Genomic DNA, 18974 nt, shown 5'->3' on the forward strand with positions numbered 1-18974 from the left:
AAAATAAAACTAATAACCTGATAAACATAATTCTGACAGGTCCCTGCTATCAGTCCTAGTTTATAAACTACGCAAGAGCGCAAGGCGCAAAATTTTCAGCAACCACACTTTAGCGTACCGGTTTATAAACTACGCATGGCGCGATAACATAACGCAAGCATTGTTCAACTTCCAAACTTTCTTGCGCTTCTGCTTGCGTTACCGACGGCCATATTGGAAGAGAATTGTTCCAAAAACTGGTAAAGATGCAGACTTTTTGTGCATACGAGCCCACTATGTTCTGTTTATTATGTTCACGACGGTTTTTTTCCCCGTGTTACACTTACACACTTATAAAATTACACCAAAATCAAATTATTGACAATATATTTTTGTTTTCTTGATAAATATGAATAGTGGAAATAACCCCCGGGATATAAATTTGGATTTTATTGTTTTACAATTTTTAGTTAAGGGTTGTTTAAGGGCGAATTGAGTGCTTTACAAACGACCGTGATTTTCTTCCATCGGTTGCAAGTTGCGTTCTTACGTTCCTTGCGTAGTCTATAAACCAGGCCAGTGGACAGTTCCCCGACCTCGTCATAACCCCGACCGTTTCCCCTGCACTGCTTAGACCTCCCTCCACGAGACATCCTGCCAGCCCTTGGTCCGCCCCGCAGAAGGGGTGGGACCCCCCGCGCGACGGCATAGACTCGTAAAATGGCGGGCAGCGAAATGTTTAAACCACGGTCTAAGAAGGGGAGGTCTGGACACACGCCAGATAAAAGTGACTACTTACTGTCTCCATAGTTCGTTCGACGTCCGCTATTCAACTCTAGCGCTAGGTGTCTTGCGGTGGAAATATATCACTAGACGTTATGATGAATTTGTCAATTCTCTTGAAAAACAAACAAGAGATAAATAATACATATACGATACAACGATAGTTTAAAATCCAGAGGTGTAAAAGTAACAAAAAAGAACGTACCCATAATTATTCGTTACTATAACAATTAGTACTCGTTACTTTCGTATCGTTTCGGTAGTCGTTACTTCTGATACCGCATAACATGCTATGTTATGTTACAGCAACGAATCGTATTGTGTACGCGTACAGTATGACGTCGCGTAAATAATAATAACTCGAATATTAACAGTTAACAATATTTGATAACTAACAGTTTTTGTTAACCAAGAAACAATTAAATCTCATAAGAGCGGCTTTATTATATTATCTCTTTTAAGATAAGAACAAAACAACGTGAAAATACGCGATGATAAAAAACAAAAACATACATACCTATTTCTAATTTGTAAAAAAATCTTTCTTACGTTGTTTCTGTTCCAATCTGAAACTTTGTCTACACACACAATACCTATAATAAACAGTAAAAAACTTGGACGTTCTTTGTAACGTACGTTTTAAAATTCATCGAAAAATATTAATAATAATGACACTATATTTTAACATTTAAATTTAAAGAGTGAATCAAAGTGAATAACTTGGCTGATTTACGTAATAGGTATTTGAATAACAAATACCAAACCTGCATTTACAATACATTATTTACTACACAAATAAGTGACATCGTCAGGTATTGTAATGTAAATTACACACGGCGATTACTCCTAAACTAGTTGGAATTTCGTATCTCCGCCTTTTGAAATAACAAAGGAAAGTTTAGAGCACCGAAAAAAATTATTTTGGGATTTTTATTATTTTTTTAAAGGAAGAGACCGCACTCGTTTTGCAAATTTTGTATTTTAATAAATAATGGTGTATTGTCAAACTACTTACAAACAGGTATTATCAGGGGTTTGCTGGTCATTAATAAAATTCATCATACATTCCATTTTTAAAAAAAATTGGGCCTATACAAAAATAAGTAGGTATTCTTTAGACTACATTCATACAAATAATACAATTTAACTTACTATTCCAATGACGTTTCCGAACTGATCTTTGTGATCGTTTTTTGTGAGAATTTCGTCTTCCACAAAATGTTTTTCGCATACATAATGGGATCTTTTAAGGACAAACTTGTCTCGTGGAATTGCTTTCTGCCACAATTGCCTAACATTGTCATCATTGGGAACTCGGAATATCGCAACTTTCTCGTCCGACTTTGCCTGATAATTTGTTTTGCATCCAGGTGCAACACAATGGTTAGGCATTTTCACAATTACAATAATACACACTTATTCTCTGTACTAACAATCAATGCTTCTTGCTCACAATGAAGTTCCCGTCTGCCTGTCAATGCTTATGTAGAAACAATACTAGGTACGTAACCTAATTTAAGTACCTCATTTATGAAATAATTCCCAAACTTATGAAACAAAAACACATCAAATTTAATACAGTATCGATATCTGGAGATTAATGCATTTCTAGCATTTAAATGAAAATTTAAATGATTATTATGTTGAGTTGTTCATAACAACAAAGCTTAAAATACCACCGCAGAACAACCAGCGCTACACGTCAGATGGTGGAGCGGAGCGGAACTACGGAGACATTAGGTGTGCCACTTTTGCATGCTGGCCAGGCTGGGGAGTGTCCAGACCTCCCCTTCTTAGACCGTGGTTTAAACCAATAGAAAAACTTAAGGAAATTTTTATGTGGCCCTTTTTCTTAACTGTAAATAACGGAAATAGTGCTCATTTTCGTAATGAAAGTATCCGGGGACCACAAGGCAGATGGAGGTAGCAGGAACGTTTGCTTGCTATGATCGTTCCCGCAAGACCATTTTTTTTTTCTCCAGCAGAGGAGCCGAACCAACAGAAGTATCCGGCGCTTAGAAACTGCATGGACGTATACTGCTTGATCGTGCCTACGAGACTTCATTGGTGAAACAATTTACGTTTGATATATTTTAAATATTTTAAAATTAAAATATCAATCCACCACACTAGCAGTTTATATATATATATATATATATATATATATATATATATATATATATATATATATATATATAACGTATGTGTATGATAAAAGGCTAAGGGCCAATTGAACCACAGTCGTTAAACAATGTTTTATTAACGACTGTTAAATGATACCTCTCCGTTTTAAACAACGGTTAAGCTTTTTCATTTCACCACACTTTTCTTGTGTTTAACTTTCCTCAGGTAGATAAAATGGTTTATCGTTATTAAGGTTCGTTAGAAACTCAATTACAAGGCAGTGGCCATTCTTTTTTGTTTGTATTGAGTTCATAAGAAGCTTTAATTTGCAAATAAAATGTTATAGTTCAGAACAAAACTAGATTATTTTAATTTTGTAAACTTACGTTTTATTATTTGCAATTATTTATGTTCATAATAACTTAAGTTTGACAATATCATTGGAGCTGAAATTAGTGACGACTCAGCTGACTATTGTTTGTTACAATAATATTCACTGGAAATGTTTGGCATGGACAGTAAATTTAAGCATGACTTATTTAGTCTAAATATTACATGAACAAGACTTCAAAATGTTATAACAACTGTAAGTAAATAAATTTGTAACATTCGAGGTGTCAAGCGTGGCCCAAATTTTCCTTACAATATCTGAGATGACCAAGCTTCGCTCAGAAGAATCTTATTAAATGAATAGCTAATAACTCGCGTCTTCGCTCATGCAATTTTAAGAGTGTTGCTAAAATCTTACAATTTAAAAAAGTGTATATATTATTAATTCCCAATATTTGGACTAAATAAACAGACGCAATAAATCGTCAGGTGCATAAAAATATATTTTGTAAAATAACCAATTTCGAAGTAGTTATGGGTATGCTATTTTTAATTTTTAGTAAAGATTAGGTATCGGATTTGAAAACTTATTTTTTAGACTGATCGAGGATATAGTTTACCTTGATGAAATTACACTCCCTGTCATTTCATTAGGTAGTCAATTAAAAATTATATATATTAAACTTACATCTATACTATTTCAATTAAGTTTACGAATCTTTTACAATGCCACATTCATTTTCTATGGTTGGACCTAAGCTTAGAATAATCAAGGGATCTGACAATTAGACAAATACATCCCGTTTTTAACAATATTTGATGCAATCGCATCTTTCTTTTAAAAGTTTATTATCGAACTTATTAGTTGAATCTAATTTTTTTTTGTTATTAACTAAGCAGTAAGTATATCCAAATTGTTACCAATATCTTCTTTTCCCACTAGGATACTGATGTAAATATTAAGAATTAAGTAAATGTAGCAATATTGGTTAACCAGAAAAAAAAACCAAACCCAGCTTATTTATTAGATTAAATAAATTTATTACTTTTTTAAAATAATATTAACCTCTGTTAAGACTGACAAGTGATAATATGGAGAATGTTGAATAACTTAGGTAGCTTAAGGTATGGTCATTTATCATTTCCTTAAGCACAAATTTGTGGGATTTGTTCATAATATATTTTTTTAATATTAAAACAGTAATTGAAATATTTAACCTCTTAAAAAATTAACTTCTGTAATTTGTAGAAAAGAGTTGATAGCTTTTGCATGCTTGTAAATCCTACCACATAACTTACATTCCGCTTCATTAGCTTTAGGGATACGACTTTTATAATAAAAATAAATTCAAATGGTTTTTCACCCCTTTTGTGGTAGAATGTGGGAAAATGATAAACGTTAAAACCGATATTAAATCATAATAACTCATTTGAAAGTTATTCTTGCTCAGTTTTTAACAACATCGTAATTTGCTTGAATATATGATTTAGTAGACTACTATTAAAACTAACAACTAACGTGCCCCGTTTCACGCACTGCCTTTGAGGTCGAATATCTAAAAATGTTTAAAGTATTACAGATAATAATTTAATAAAGTAATTCATGTGAAGTTGCTTACAGCCAGCTGTATTTGCTATGGAGATATGAATTTTTCTATATTATAAACATAACTTACTCCCTATTCGCACCATTAAAAATGAAGGCAAAAAAACTAAAGAAAAAATCATATGCTTCGTGCTTACCTTTATGTGCTTGTTGTTGATTCTTAATTTCTAATTCTTATAGGTATTTATTAATTTCAGAAGTATTAATTTTTGTCTTTACATGAAACGTCGCCCCTTCCACGTAAGGACGGAATCATACAAATAAGTAAAATAATAATTTTTAATTATTATCTTACCATTTTATTTACATCTTACTTAGTTACCGAAATTTTATGTTTAAAAACATACTACCTCATTTTCCACGTCATTACAAGATGTATTTTAATAAACGACCAAAAGTAATACGTAACTTCAGATGCCATTTTTTTTAGTATCTTACGTCTATTTCTTATTCAATAGGAAGCTTTTTTTTTATTTAAAACATTCCTATCCTTTTATCAAACTTAGAGTTTGAATTGCGCAAAATGGTAATGTTGAGTTTGGTGGTTTTTGTAAGATGATTATTATTCGTTCCCAATTTTTTATTTTGATTGATTAAGTTTTAAGTTAAAATCATTTTTATCCAGCAGATACACATTCCACTTCTAATGCCAGAACAGATTGGTCAGCCAGTATGATTTCATGGCAGCCATCTTGAATCTACCAACTTGTTTTCGTCTGCAAGAGGTTGCAGCCACAATATAAATTAAAATTTTACCCATATCATTGCTTGAATAAACTTTCATCGCAAGTAAAACCATTTCAGCGATAGTACGAGTTCAGCTATGTTTGGACGTGTGCGCTATCGGAATTCTTTATAAATGACTCAAAATTCATAACAATTTCCATATTTCGAGGGAAAAATTTCCGTTTCAAGAGAAAATTTCCTGCTTATTAATAAAAAAAACTAAAAATTCTAAAATCTAAAAACTAAAAAGGATTTTCTATTTTAAAGAACCTTATTTCCTAAACATGGCTTAAAACTCATGAAAGCAAGCTACTCTGAGCTGCCTCGACATGGACTGTAAGATTGAAATTCCTTAATTTTGACCAAAAACTTCGGGGAAAAGACCAAAAATCATCAAAAAATTCGCTTGTTATTTTACTGATTAATTCGAGTGATTCCTGCACGTATTCGATCCTTGCCTTATTCGCAAATGGTAGTATCAGGGGAAAAAAGATCTAATAAAAAACAAAAAAAAATCCTAAGGTATATATTCATCATACACCAACCACCAGTAAGGCGCATATAATTTTAGGTTAAAATATATTTCTCTATTTAAACTTAATATTGAATTACAATGTTCAAGGGAAAATGCAACAAAATTACAAATAAGAAAATTTATTACATAATTTCCACAAGTACAAACAAGGATTACTAGCATTTATCTAACTCTTCAGTCTTCTTGGAAGGCGGGTCAAGTTCTTTGCATGCACTGACATGTATTTTCAAGGCAGTTCTACATGACAGTCGATTAAGAAGCAACGTAGAATCAGTGGCCAGTCACATACATTTGGTTGTTTAGGAACGTCTGATAGGTTTACCAGACACGTGAATTTAGTCGGGGTTTGGGGTTGGATGAGCTTTGCATTCTCAGTAATGTTGGAACAACCAGGTATCTTTCCCATTCCCAGCAAAGCAGGTCAAAATATGTAAGGAATGGGGATGGGGTGAAAGGCATCGTCTTGTCCCGCAGGGTACTTAGCAACGATAACGGATTGAAGGCGCACCTGCATCTGGCTGAGGTTTTTGTCTTCTGCGACAAGCTGCTTCCGGCTCAACTTATTACACACAAGACATAGTGGCAGCAAATAATCCTGTCTGACTGGAAGCTACAACAATGCTGTCTGGAGTATAGAAGTTATCAGAGATTTCACTCCCAGGCTAAATATAATTTCTTCTCTTTTCCTGAAATTAGGCACCAATGATCCTCACACTACCAACCACACAGCGTAAAAACAAAGAAATTTAGTTTTGTCTGGAATGATATAAGGATCTAGAGTATTTATAATTATTCGGGTCCAGTTTTTATGGCTCGTTAGTAAATTTCATACTTTTTAATAAAATATCATCTACTTTGTATTTACGTATGTTGATAAACATGACATAAATGTGAAGTATTTTTAAAGATTATTTTAGAGACGGGAGGTGGCGTTCGTTGGTGGTATAAAACTATATTAGCTCGTAAAATCGCGATATCAATTTACACATATGGCCATATAACAGTGCCTTCTTTCATTGGCGTATGTAAATAATACTTTCTAGTATGAACGATTGAATAAAGTCACGTAGAACTGTTAGAACTCTAAATATGATCAATTTATTCTTAATTTTCTCCTAATAAGACATGGATCTGGCTGAAAATATAATAGCCTACTTTTAATAATGACCAATTTTAACTGAATATATGCAAAGATCACTATGAGTACAACTTTTTTTTTTCATAAAATAAATGAATTTCTTGTAAATTTGAAAAGTGTTCATATAACAGCAGACGAACAATATAACAATAATTCAACATGAATTTGGGATTGGATTTATGTTTTTCTAGTTTTTATGTAGCCAATATTTTGATAGCGCATATACATATCGATGCAAAACGCCCACAAAAAATAGTACTGTATGCCAAAAGTTGAAGTGAACGGTTCCTTCTCATAGTTGTAATTTTATAGTAAAGTATAACCTTATAGCCTAGCCGCTTTTATAACGTTGCCCAAAATCTTCCAAGAGGGTTTGAAGGCGATTACAAAGCACATTAAATGACTAATAACTATAATATTTTGTAAGAGAAAGACGGGACTTTATATGTTTTAAGTTGTGATATGGTATGGTATTCGCTTTTCGTGGTAAAATCGCAATATAAAGTGGTTTTACTTAAACCTATATTATTTATTATTATTTTTAATTGTATACGGAAATGAACACTAATTACAAACACGGTTATAGGGTAGCTCACGCAGCTCTGTACCAAAATATTTAAAAACACAACAATTTAAGTGTGGCTGAGCACCAGAGAAACATAGAAATAATATTTATTTTAACAGAAAAATATTTTTAATATAACATGCAGCTTCTATTGCAACATGTTGCGTTTAAAATAATGGAGAGAAAAAGTTATTTTGAAAAGCTAACTCATCATCTTTTTTGTGTGTTGTATGACCTCAATATACAATTAATCGTAAGCTTCTAAATAAAAACTGTTAACTAATTTGTTACTTAAATTTACAATTTTAGGTGAAAATAATAAATTAACTAGTATGTATTTTTGATAGTGAAAAATTGAAAAGGAATTTTTACAAAAATTATCCGATTTTTAAATATCCTACGGTTGTCACGAATATTGTTTTTTTATAACGACAGTAATCTACAGTAATTTAGAGGTATTTTCTATAAGTGTAAACATTGTAGTCATGCCGTATTAATTCAATGTATGACATGCTTTGTACGTTTCCATGGTACACAATCTTAATACAAAACAGTTATTTGTGGATCTCATTAATAATTTTGCACTGAATCTAAGCCAAGCTACACATTTCATTCGAACATGCTAGTGTACATACACCGGCCGGTGTTGCCAGTGAAGCTGCACTGCATTTTGCTACGCTGGCTAAGCGTCTAATGTTTGAAAGAAACGTAGCGGAAATTAACGTATTTGTACAAAATAAAATCTGTTGCGATCGTGCGTTTTTTAAACTAAGTTTCATTTTAATGTTCAGCAATAACCATAAAGTATTATCCTAAGAAAGAACAGCAGCGGAAGACTTGCGCAACACTGAAAATAAAGTGTCGGTGGGACGTTGCGGAGTGAAACTGTAATTTTAGGTACCAAGTAATAATTCTACTAGAAACCAAATTACTATAACCATATAATATGTAAAAAAAAAAAATTCCATCATGAATATATATTTTTTTTCATTTGGAAAGAGTTCAGAACAAAAACTATAGCTGAATACATAGAGGAAGCCGGGGCACATTCCAACAAAAATTAGTTATATATTTTTTCTGGTTTTGTATTATGAATATTTAAAAAATATAACATCCTATGAATACTATGATTTTTTACCCACAGTATTCAATATAATATAATGATTGCAAAATAATATTTATCAATGACATAATCTATTTAAAAAGCACTTGCACATGTTGCAATTTGCCCCAAATGCGGGGCATATTGCACCATTGGAAGGGCCACATTGAAACATTATCTAATTCGGAATTTCCAGATTCTAAATCGTCTGTGTCATTATCTGCACAGTCAATAAACACATAAAAAGGATTGTTTTTAGCACAGGACCAATGTGACCACATTTTGCACCTTAAACATCGTAGGGGAGGGTGTTGTACCTTGGACCATTTATCATAAAAATCGAAATTATCGAGTTATAAATAAGACATTTTCTGTTTTCTTGGACGCAATTAACTCTTCAATGTGTTTTCGTTGTATCTTCATTGGTATAAACCCACGATCTGTGCACAATTTATTTCCAGAAACAAAACAATAACATGTTGCATAGTGGACCATGGTACACGATGCTCGTGTACCTTGGGACAACCATCCTGTACCTTGGGCCACATTAATAAAGTTATAAGAAGCCAAGCCTATGTAATGCAATATATTATAACTATAATTAATAATCATTATTTCATATACTGTAGCAAAAAACAATACAAAAAACACAAATAAAACATTTTACAAACATAGTGTACCTTAAAGGTAAAACAAATTGCATTCAAAACAAAGTATTGCTTTCATTGTTAGTTAATTCAAAGGCACACATCCATAGAAGTAATGTAAATAATGTCACAACATATACAATGAAAAAATTCGGACAAGTATCCTTTAGGTTACCTTAAACAATGGTAAAAAAAAAATGGTTTTAAAAATTAGTTTGTAAAGCTATTATTTATATGACTAGGCCCTACTCTTAATCAAACAATGATAGACCTACAATAATTAGCCAATTAATAGGTTATTAGGTTTTAACGTGAAACACAGTAATCACAACTGTATGTTTTCCAGTCGTTGCCTTCTACCCCAGCGCACAGGAAATGAGTCCAGCGACCACATTTAATGCATATGCACCACTTTTCACCACTACAGTAAGCCTTCTTTGAATTCCTGCAGTAAGGCATTCTTCGTCAGAACGGTTCACAGTTGCTTTATTGGTAGATTGGCTTACGTGAAGCACAGTGTCTTCATCTTCACTTTCAGATGACAATGGATCCAGTAGTTTCAGCTTCTCCGCCATGTTTGGAGGTATCGATATCTTCTCAGAATGTTCGCTTTTAATGGCTGGCTTTGATTTAAGCACTTTACTTAAATAATTGGCAACTTTAAAAGAACTTCTGTGTTTTTCCTTTGAAGTTTGTTTTTTCCCTTGCTGTTTACCTTTATGTTGCTTTATAGCTTTTTTTTCTGGAGTGTCCGTAGCTATCATCGTATTTCTCGATCTTCTTCCTCTGTTTGAGATTTTCCTCCGTGCAGCCTTCAAATATGCCTGGATGTCTTCAGGGGTGACCATTTTCTTTTCTTCTCTTGTCGTGTCAGGTGTAACACAGTGAACAGGAAATATTCCCGATTTTGTAAATCCGGATAAAATGTTATTTGGTGTAAATGCTTTTGGATAAGCCACCCCCAAGGCCTCTGCTACTGTATAAATGTCAAATGTTTTCCCCTTGTTATACAGCCTGATTGTAATAGGTCTTCAGTGGGCTATATACAGATATGTCCAAGGCTGAAGCTTGTGAGATGTGTGTGGGGGAAATGTTACCATTGTTAGGATGCTGCAACCCCACACACGAGTATTTCTTCGCCATTGATGGTAATCTCTTGTACCATGGACCACTGGTCCAAGGTACAAGATGCATTTGTGGCCCAAGGTACATGACGATGTATTTTTTAACACTAATGGCTGCTGACAGTTTAAAACACGACAGAAAGATAAATGCTTATCATTTTTCACTCACCAAATAACAAACTATCCAGTAGTGGTACACAACACAATGTTTATACAGGTAGTTTAAATAAAAAACACATTCAACGGGAAACGAAAAAATTTACTTCACACAACTTAAAACAACTTTTTACTGCAGTACGCGCGATTCTTGTGCTAGCGCATCTATACTCAACCTGACGGGTGAAATCGTCACTAAGAACGACACACTTAATCCAGACATCGCTAGGTTGCAGCACAAGCACAATAATCAAACTGGCCCAAGGTACACCATGGTCAAGGTACAACACTCTCCCCTACTCATTCTTCATTATTCTTATATATTTTTCCACAGTTCAGACAGTGAGTGTGTTGTGATGGTTCTCCGAAGAATCATCACTGAATTCAAGTTTCCTTTTGATTCTTGTTTTCTTCTTAGATATTTTTATGGGCAGGTTTTACTTTTTTGTTTGTTTTCTTCTTACTCTCTCTTGCGGCTTTTTCCATTTCCAGCAATGTTTTCTATGGTGTATCTGTGAGAATTGCACATTTCCTTTTTTTCCTATTTCGACTGCATTCTTGCCGTGGCCCTGCTTTAGGATACGGGCGAACAGCTTGAGGTGAAAATATTAACGTTAAATCTCCAGGGTCTGATATTTGGACAGCGCTGGGCCCAGGGACAATATCTAGTTGGTAATCACTGCCCGAAAACACTTCATTCACTTCCTTTATTTGACTTATATTTTTTTGTATGCCTTCCTCGGGCAGAGTATGATCTGTTACAAAAGAAGCTGCAAAATCGCTGTCTTGAAACTTATCACCATTCAGTGGGAAAATGCCTGCAGCTGAAAATCCTGAAGTAATATTACAAGGTGTGAATGGTGTCATGAATGCTTCTTTAATCATACTTGGCAAGTCGTAGATATAAAGTGTTGTTCCTGGATTTATTTTTAGCTAGGAATCGACTCCCCTGCTACAGAGTTTCTTGAATGGTCCGTAAACACGAATGTCAAGGGGCTGGAGCCGGTGTGAACAGTGTGGTGGAAATGACAAGAGTACTACACCATTGTCTTTACACAAATCCAAAACTGTAAAACTAAGGTGAGAGGAATGGTTGTCTAATAAAAACAATAGAAGTGGATCGGCTTTGTCCGGTTTGGTTTAGGCAATAAAATGTTTCATAAATTGCACAAAACTGTCATCTGTCATCCATCCAGATCCTGTAGCAGCACCAATGCAACCAGCTGGTCCATCTCGTATGAAGTGGTCTTTGAATTTATTTCTTGGGAAGATAATCATAGGAGGAATAAAGGTTCCCTGTGCAATCACCGCTGCAGCAACAGTTACGAGTTCACCACGTTCTGCTGATGTGACTGTTCCCACTTGTTTGACTCCTTTTCCTGCGACAATTTTATTTGGTTTCAGCACAGTAGTTGCTCCAGTTTCATAACAGTTCCAAATTTTTGAAGGAAGTAGCCCTGATGGGTGACGTGAGTAAACATCACAGAGTTTCTTGTAAAATTCATTCATATAATGCTTGTTAAAACTTGTCATTTTGGCTTAGCTAGTTTCTTCCGGTTGTCTTATTAATAGCTCTGGATGTCTTTTCAAAAATCCACACAACCAGTCCACTCCTGCTGTTTCTTTTTATGCCCAAGATGGGGGCTTTTTTAGTCCATAGCAATATAGAGGAAAGAAATATTCCAGAAAATGAGTGGGTCTGTGCCACGTGTGCCACGTGTGCCACTTGTGTAATACAAATGGATGATGAAGAAAACTACATGGCATCACTGTCGAGGGAGTACAACACAACGCATCAAATTTGTGCAACTGTCTCAGACGATAGTGCTACGAAAACGCAGGTGGTCCTTGTCATCCAACTTCTGGAAGAGGTGAGTTCACTACGAGAAGTCATAAATGTAATGCAAATTGAGCTTAAATCTGTCTGACAAAGGTAAAGAAACTGCAGTAAGTCTTCCTTCTCCGTGCTTGTGATCGCAAGTGGTGCGTAAGCGGAAGTTCAGCAAGACAACTTTACCGTGTGATTTTTTCATTCGTGTATCAAATAAGTTTGATGCTCTGAACAACAGGGCAGAAGAGACTACAAAACAAGATCACACAGTCAAACGCGATTCAGTGAAACACAAAAAGTCAGGTAACATAGTTATCCTTGCTGCTAGTCATGGCAGAGGCATAGCTGGTGTGTTGAGTAATGTAATGCCTGAAAAATGTGTATTTGGTATGATTAAACCAGGTGCAAGTATACAAACCGTCCTGTAAAAAAGTGAAAACGTGAGTAAAAAACTTGATTCAGCTGTAACCATTGGTGGATCCAATGATGTTTCAAAAATGAAGGTGATAAAGTGATTAATGTGCTAAAGCAAAAAAAAACTTTTTAGTGAAACAAATGTGATTGCTACAGAACTACTACACTCCCCCCCCCCCCCCCCCCCCCCCCGTCACGATCAACCAACTTGGTCGTGTGTTAATGTAGCCGTAAAGGACACAAATAGGAGTGTCAACAATGTTTGTAATTTGTTTAAAATGTTCAAGTTATATAAACTAGTACGTTAGCTAGGAAATTATTTACCAGGCATGGATTGCACTTGAGCCACGAAGGTAAACAGAAACTGACTACTCTAATCCATAGCTCTACCAAAACAATGTCAGGTGGGGAGTGCATATCCGAGATTATTCCTTTAGGCTTTACTGTACAGGGGAACTAGAGAATGGAACCGAACTAATAAATAATAAATACAGTAAAGCTCGGTTCTCAAACTCAAATACAAGTAGCTACTTGTAAAGTTGATTTTGGTGAGAATGTATTCACACTACCTATAAGTACTGACAATGGTAATATTGTGTTTCGAATAACAGAAGTATTAATGTAAAGTCCCGAAATTTAATATCTAGGAATAGCAATACATAGGGTACACAAACTAAAGATAATATTCTCAATAAACAAGACAAACACCATGCTTCTAACAAACCTATGCTTCTCATCTTGCACCAGAATATTCAGTCACTGAGAAACAAACTCACTGATCTCGATTTGTTATTTAACACTAAACTGTTAAAAAGTGAAGCAACTACTCCAAATATTACATGCTTTATTAAACATTGGTTAAATAAAGAAGAAATTACGTTTTACCCAATATCAAATTACACCATGATTTCCAATTATTGTCGAACTGAACTTATAAATGGTGGTAGTTGTATATTGAAATCAAACTTGCATTTGACAGATGTATTATATTATGTATTTATAGGCCATCTGACGGAGACATTGATTCATTTTTTAAACAACTGGATATTATGATAAACAAAGCATGGAAAACACATTAACACTCTGTAATGACCTAAAGATTGACTTCTTAAAAGAGACTAATACAAAAAGAAAACTTGTGCACATCCTTAATTCATATAACTTACATAACATAATTAATAAGCACACCAGAATCACTAAACAATCCAGTTCTGCAATAGACTATTTCATTACCAACCTTGACCCAAAATACCTTACAAATAATGTAGTTGACTATGGACTCTCAGATCATATGGCTCAGATAGTTAAAGTGCATCAATGACATCTATCTGATAGGAAAACTAAAATAAAATATAGGCGCATTAATAGGCACAATAAAACATTGTTCTTAAATATTTTGGATAAGGAAACTCGGATGGATATCGATGAAATGACAGCCATTGAACAAAAATTTAAATTCATAACAGAAAAATTGACAATCATCATAAATGCAACATTTCCGTTAAAACACGTTACAACTGACCAAAAACCCAAACCATGGCTAACCAAGGGAATAATTACATCCAGTAAAAAGCTAAAGACCTTACATTTATTAAGTAAAACCTATAGTCAGACCACACATTTTCAGCAGTATTACAAGAACTACAATATATATATATATATATATATATATATATATATATATATATATATATATATATATATATATATATAGGAGTGTCATACGACAGGGTAAGAGGATGTATTTACAGAACAGGATAAATCTAAGTGAAAATAAAATGACCACAACATGGAAAATAATCAATTCTGAACTAGGTAGGGACACTAAACTGGCAAAAGAAATAAATAAACTAGAAATAAATGGCAAAGTAATACAAGACAGTGAGCAGATTTCTTCATAATTCAATATTTTTTTCACTAATATTGCTGATACACTAAATTCAACACAAAACAGACAAATAACAGAAGCTATTCAAAATCTTAAACATCATTGTCCCTCTAACAATAAGACCATTTACTTATACCCAACATCAGCAAAAGAAATAATAAAATTTATAAAACAATTAAAAAAACTCAAATTCTTCAGATATCTATGGCATATCAAACAAAATGATAAAAGTTGCTGGACATCACATTGCTAAGCCACTATCAAAACTAATGAAGGAAGTTTTTCTGGAAGGTATTGTACCATACTGTTTGAAAAAAAAAAAAAAAATACTCCCTGTCTATAAAAAAAAGGAATTACAACAGATGCAGCAAACTATAGACCTATTAGTTTACTACCCATTTTTGCCAAAATCTTTTAAAAAATACTTTACAATAGACTATCACTTTTCTTCAGAGACTGCAATATTTTGAACAATAATCAATATGGTTTTCAATAACATAAATCAACATTAAATGCTATACATAATTTCACTAGTAAAGTTTTTAACATTTTGGTCTATATTAATGACCTGCCTCTAAACATTCCACAGGCCAACACAGCCGTAACTTATACTAAGAGCTAACATGTTACACATCAGAACATCCAACATCAATTAATGCAAATGAGTCATTGAAGAGAGAAAAAAATTTGCGCTGCGAGGTGAAGTAGAAATCGACAGTGGCAGCCCCAAGCAGCCGAACAATGAAGGCAAGGGTGGGATTAGCCTAACTCTCGGCAAGGGAACGAATATCTGAACAAAAATACACGGACAGGTCGTGGTCACTGTTAATATCAAGTTAAGATTTACAGGGAATCCAAGAAATAAACCATCCAGCGCCGCGCCTATTTCCTGCCGCTCAAAACAGCTATTAGCCCAGGAAACAAAGAAATAAAAAGGACATACGTGTGAAAAATTTGTGCAAATATGAAATTTGGCACATTGGTACAGTTGACTATGCTTAATAACATACCGTTAGTTACTGTTATAGACCTTGTGCGTATCACCGAAAACATGCAATTAAGTTCTATATAACAGCGACTTAAAGCAGTCCCTTAAAATGCTTCCCATTTATGCAGTTTTAAAAGAATTTTTCCAATAACCAATCGGAATAATGTATAAACGCTATTTAACATATTTATGTTAAAAATATTTCGTGTGTTTAGATTAAGGATAAGATTTAATTCAAATTATTTATAAAGGAAGTTTTATATTTAATCTCTACCACCCTAACAGCTAAAAATAATATTTGCAACGAACTGAAGAGCCCAATGTGAAAAATTTCGGTATAAATATTTTTGCGTATTCTTTAAGCTCTAAGACAGTGTATTGATTGAGAGTCTATCTAAACAGGTTGGTTCACTAGAGTGGACCGAGTTTCGCAGGGGGTTTACACTGCAATGGTTCTAAGCTCTCACGGCCAGTGCGACATTGCGAGACTCATTATTATTCTTGGTATTATTCTGGGACTAGCTAATAACCCGCGTCTTCGCTAGCACATTTTCTGAGTATTAATAAAATCATACTATTAAAAAGCTTACATCGCGCATTATTTTTATAGAGATATAACGTTCTATGATTAAACATAACTGAACCCTTTTCCCCACGCTTAAAAGACGAAATAAGAAAAAAAATTAAATAATAAAATTTGTAATTCAATTTGCTGGTTTTCATTCTTAATTTTTTTTTCTCTGAGATCCAGAAGATTCTCCCCACATTAGTTCGTAACAATATTGTAGGTAGTGATTTTATTTTATTTTTGCCGCAGCAGTATGACGTTTGAAGAACAAAAAAAAACTAAGTTTACAGTACATTTCGCTAATAAAAGTGCCGTCGTTTCGAATGAAATTTTATATTCATTAATACTTTCCGTGAAAATGTTGCCGAAGGCTCGTTGTGAAAGTATACCTATGGGGTTTTAAATATTTTATTGTATGTGAGTAAATTATAAGCAATGACTTGGGTAAACATTTAATTTATATGGTGGCAACAACATTCGACGGAAAAATAAAAGAAAAACTACATAAACATTTTCCGAAAGAAGTACAGTGGTAACGGCTACAATAGCTAGTCTTTATTCAATATCTACCTAAAACTGTAATCAATTAATTGGATTATCCTTTCAGACCTCTTTCACACCCATCACATTTCATTGGTTTTTTTTACCGTTTCTATTTTTAATCCCTTTTTATGTCCATATTCTCTTTATAGATGTCTTAAAATGAGAATATTGTGACTTACCGATTACAGTTTTAATAAAATTAATATTACATTTACTAAAAACAAATTTCGTTGAACTTCTAATTTTATATAGGCCAACTAAATTTTTAATCTGGGTGGGTAACGTTTCGTCAAAATGAGGTCATACGAGACGAAAAAACTCATCAATAACAATCAGGTGTGTTAAAAGATATGTCATGACCTGCAAGTGAAAACTACCATTTGTTTTGCCTATAGTGACTTATAAAAGTATCCAGATTTTTAAAACTGCGTCAATTTGCTTCACTGGCTGTGATATATATATATATATATATATATATATATATATATATATACACTAGCTGACCCGGCAAACGTTGTTTTGCCATATAAATAGCTGCCCGACCCGGCTTCGCACGGCTATACTAATGGAAAAAGAATTATGCCACATCTCCCATTTACAGTAATGGTAAATAATAAAAAATTCCGTGAAAATTTATTACAATGCTGTATAATGTACCGATGGTTTCCCGACTCGTGCACGCAACATAAAACTGATTTACCCGTACTTCGCTACGGCAGTCTACAGGCAGATCACTCTTGCGCCGCTCATTATACATGCCCCTCGTTGTGGGTACGCCACTGCCGCGCGATGCCTGTTGCCATGGAGACGCAGAAGGCATGAACAATGCAAAATACTGTTCTCATGCAGACAAAGTACCCACTGTTGCCTGGTTTTAACCACCTATGCTATGGGATCTAATTTTCGGAAAATGTCATCCTGCGTAACATAAGGAACATTACTGTGAAGTTTCAAGTCTGTAAAATATATATACTTGAAAAAAAAGGGCAATTTTTGATATTTAAAGTACTTGCAAAATTTCAACGGTGATGAGGACTGCACTAACAATGAAATAGCCGTTGCCATAGAGACGAATGAAGCATCAACAAAGCAACAGCCGTTGCCATGGTGATTTCCTACCAAAAACTGGAAATAAAAAAAAAATTAGGGGTGGACTACCCCTAACATTTAGGGGGATGAAAAATAGATGTTGGCCGATTCATATAGATACCGGATAAGCACAAAAAATTTCATCAAAATCGGTCAAGCCGTTTCGGAGGAGTATGGCAACGAAAACTGTGACACGAGAATTTTATATATTATATATATATATATATTAGCCTAGTTGTTTGAACAAGGTTGACACTATAACACAAGAAAAAAATCCCTTTCAGCGCAGCCTACAGGAGCAGGTAGATTTCGACGTTTATATTTCTTTATGTTGGAACAAAAGTGACTTATATTCATTTTAACAACATTACCAGAAAAATCATCAATATCCGCTTAGATACATTTTAAATATTAACCATGGCTACTTAATTAAAAAAAAATTTAGAGGTATCTTGTATCTAATATTTACTATATTTTAATGAATTAAAACAGATTGAATAGTGATCATAGTACAGAAATTATTAATTTGTTTTTAATCGCACATTTTTTATCCCCTTGCGCCGAGTTCATCTTAAAAAAAAAATTATTTTCGACCAAAGGTTTTAGATAAAATATAAGGATTTATACACAATTCTAACGGAATTAATAGTGTGCCTACTGAGGAAGATATGGAATTTTTGGTTTTTCAACCCCCCAATTTTTTCCACCCATTGCAATAATGGTTGGTCGTATAAAAAATTATTTCAGACAAAAGTTGTAGATAAAATTAATACTCTTCAATAAAAAAGATTAGGACTCAATAACGTACATAGTACGGAAATTATTATCTTTAAATATT

At 33.7% G+C, this 18974-nt stretch overlaps 1 protein-coding gene across 3 annotated transcripts in view; it reads right to left on the bottom strand.

Annotated features, from left to right (window-relative positions):
* LOC134533987 (integrin alpha-PS2) overlaps positions 1-18974 on the bottom strand; it is a 285777-nt gene that overhangs the window by 52945 nt on the left and 213858 nt on the right. The window lies entirely within an intron of this gene.

Source organism: Bacillus rossius, chromosome 7, assembly GCF_032445375.1.
Source record: "Bacillus rossius redtenbacheri isolate Brsri chromosome 7, Brsri_v3, whole genome shotgun sequence".
In the NCBI taxonomy this organism is placed as follows: Eukaryota; Metazoa; Arthropoda; class Insecta; order Phasmatodea; family Bacillidae; genus Bacillus; species Bacillus rossius.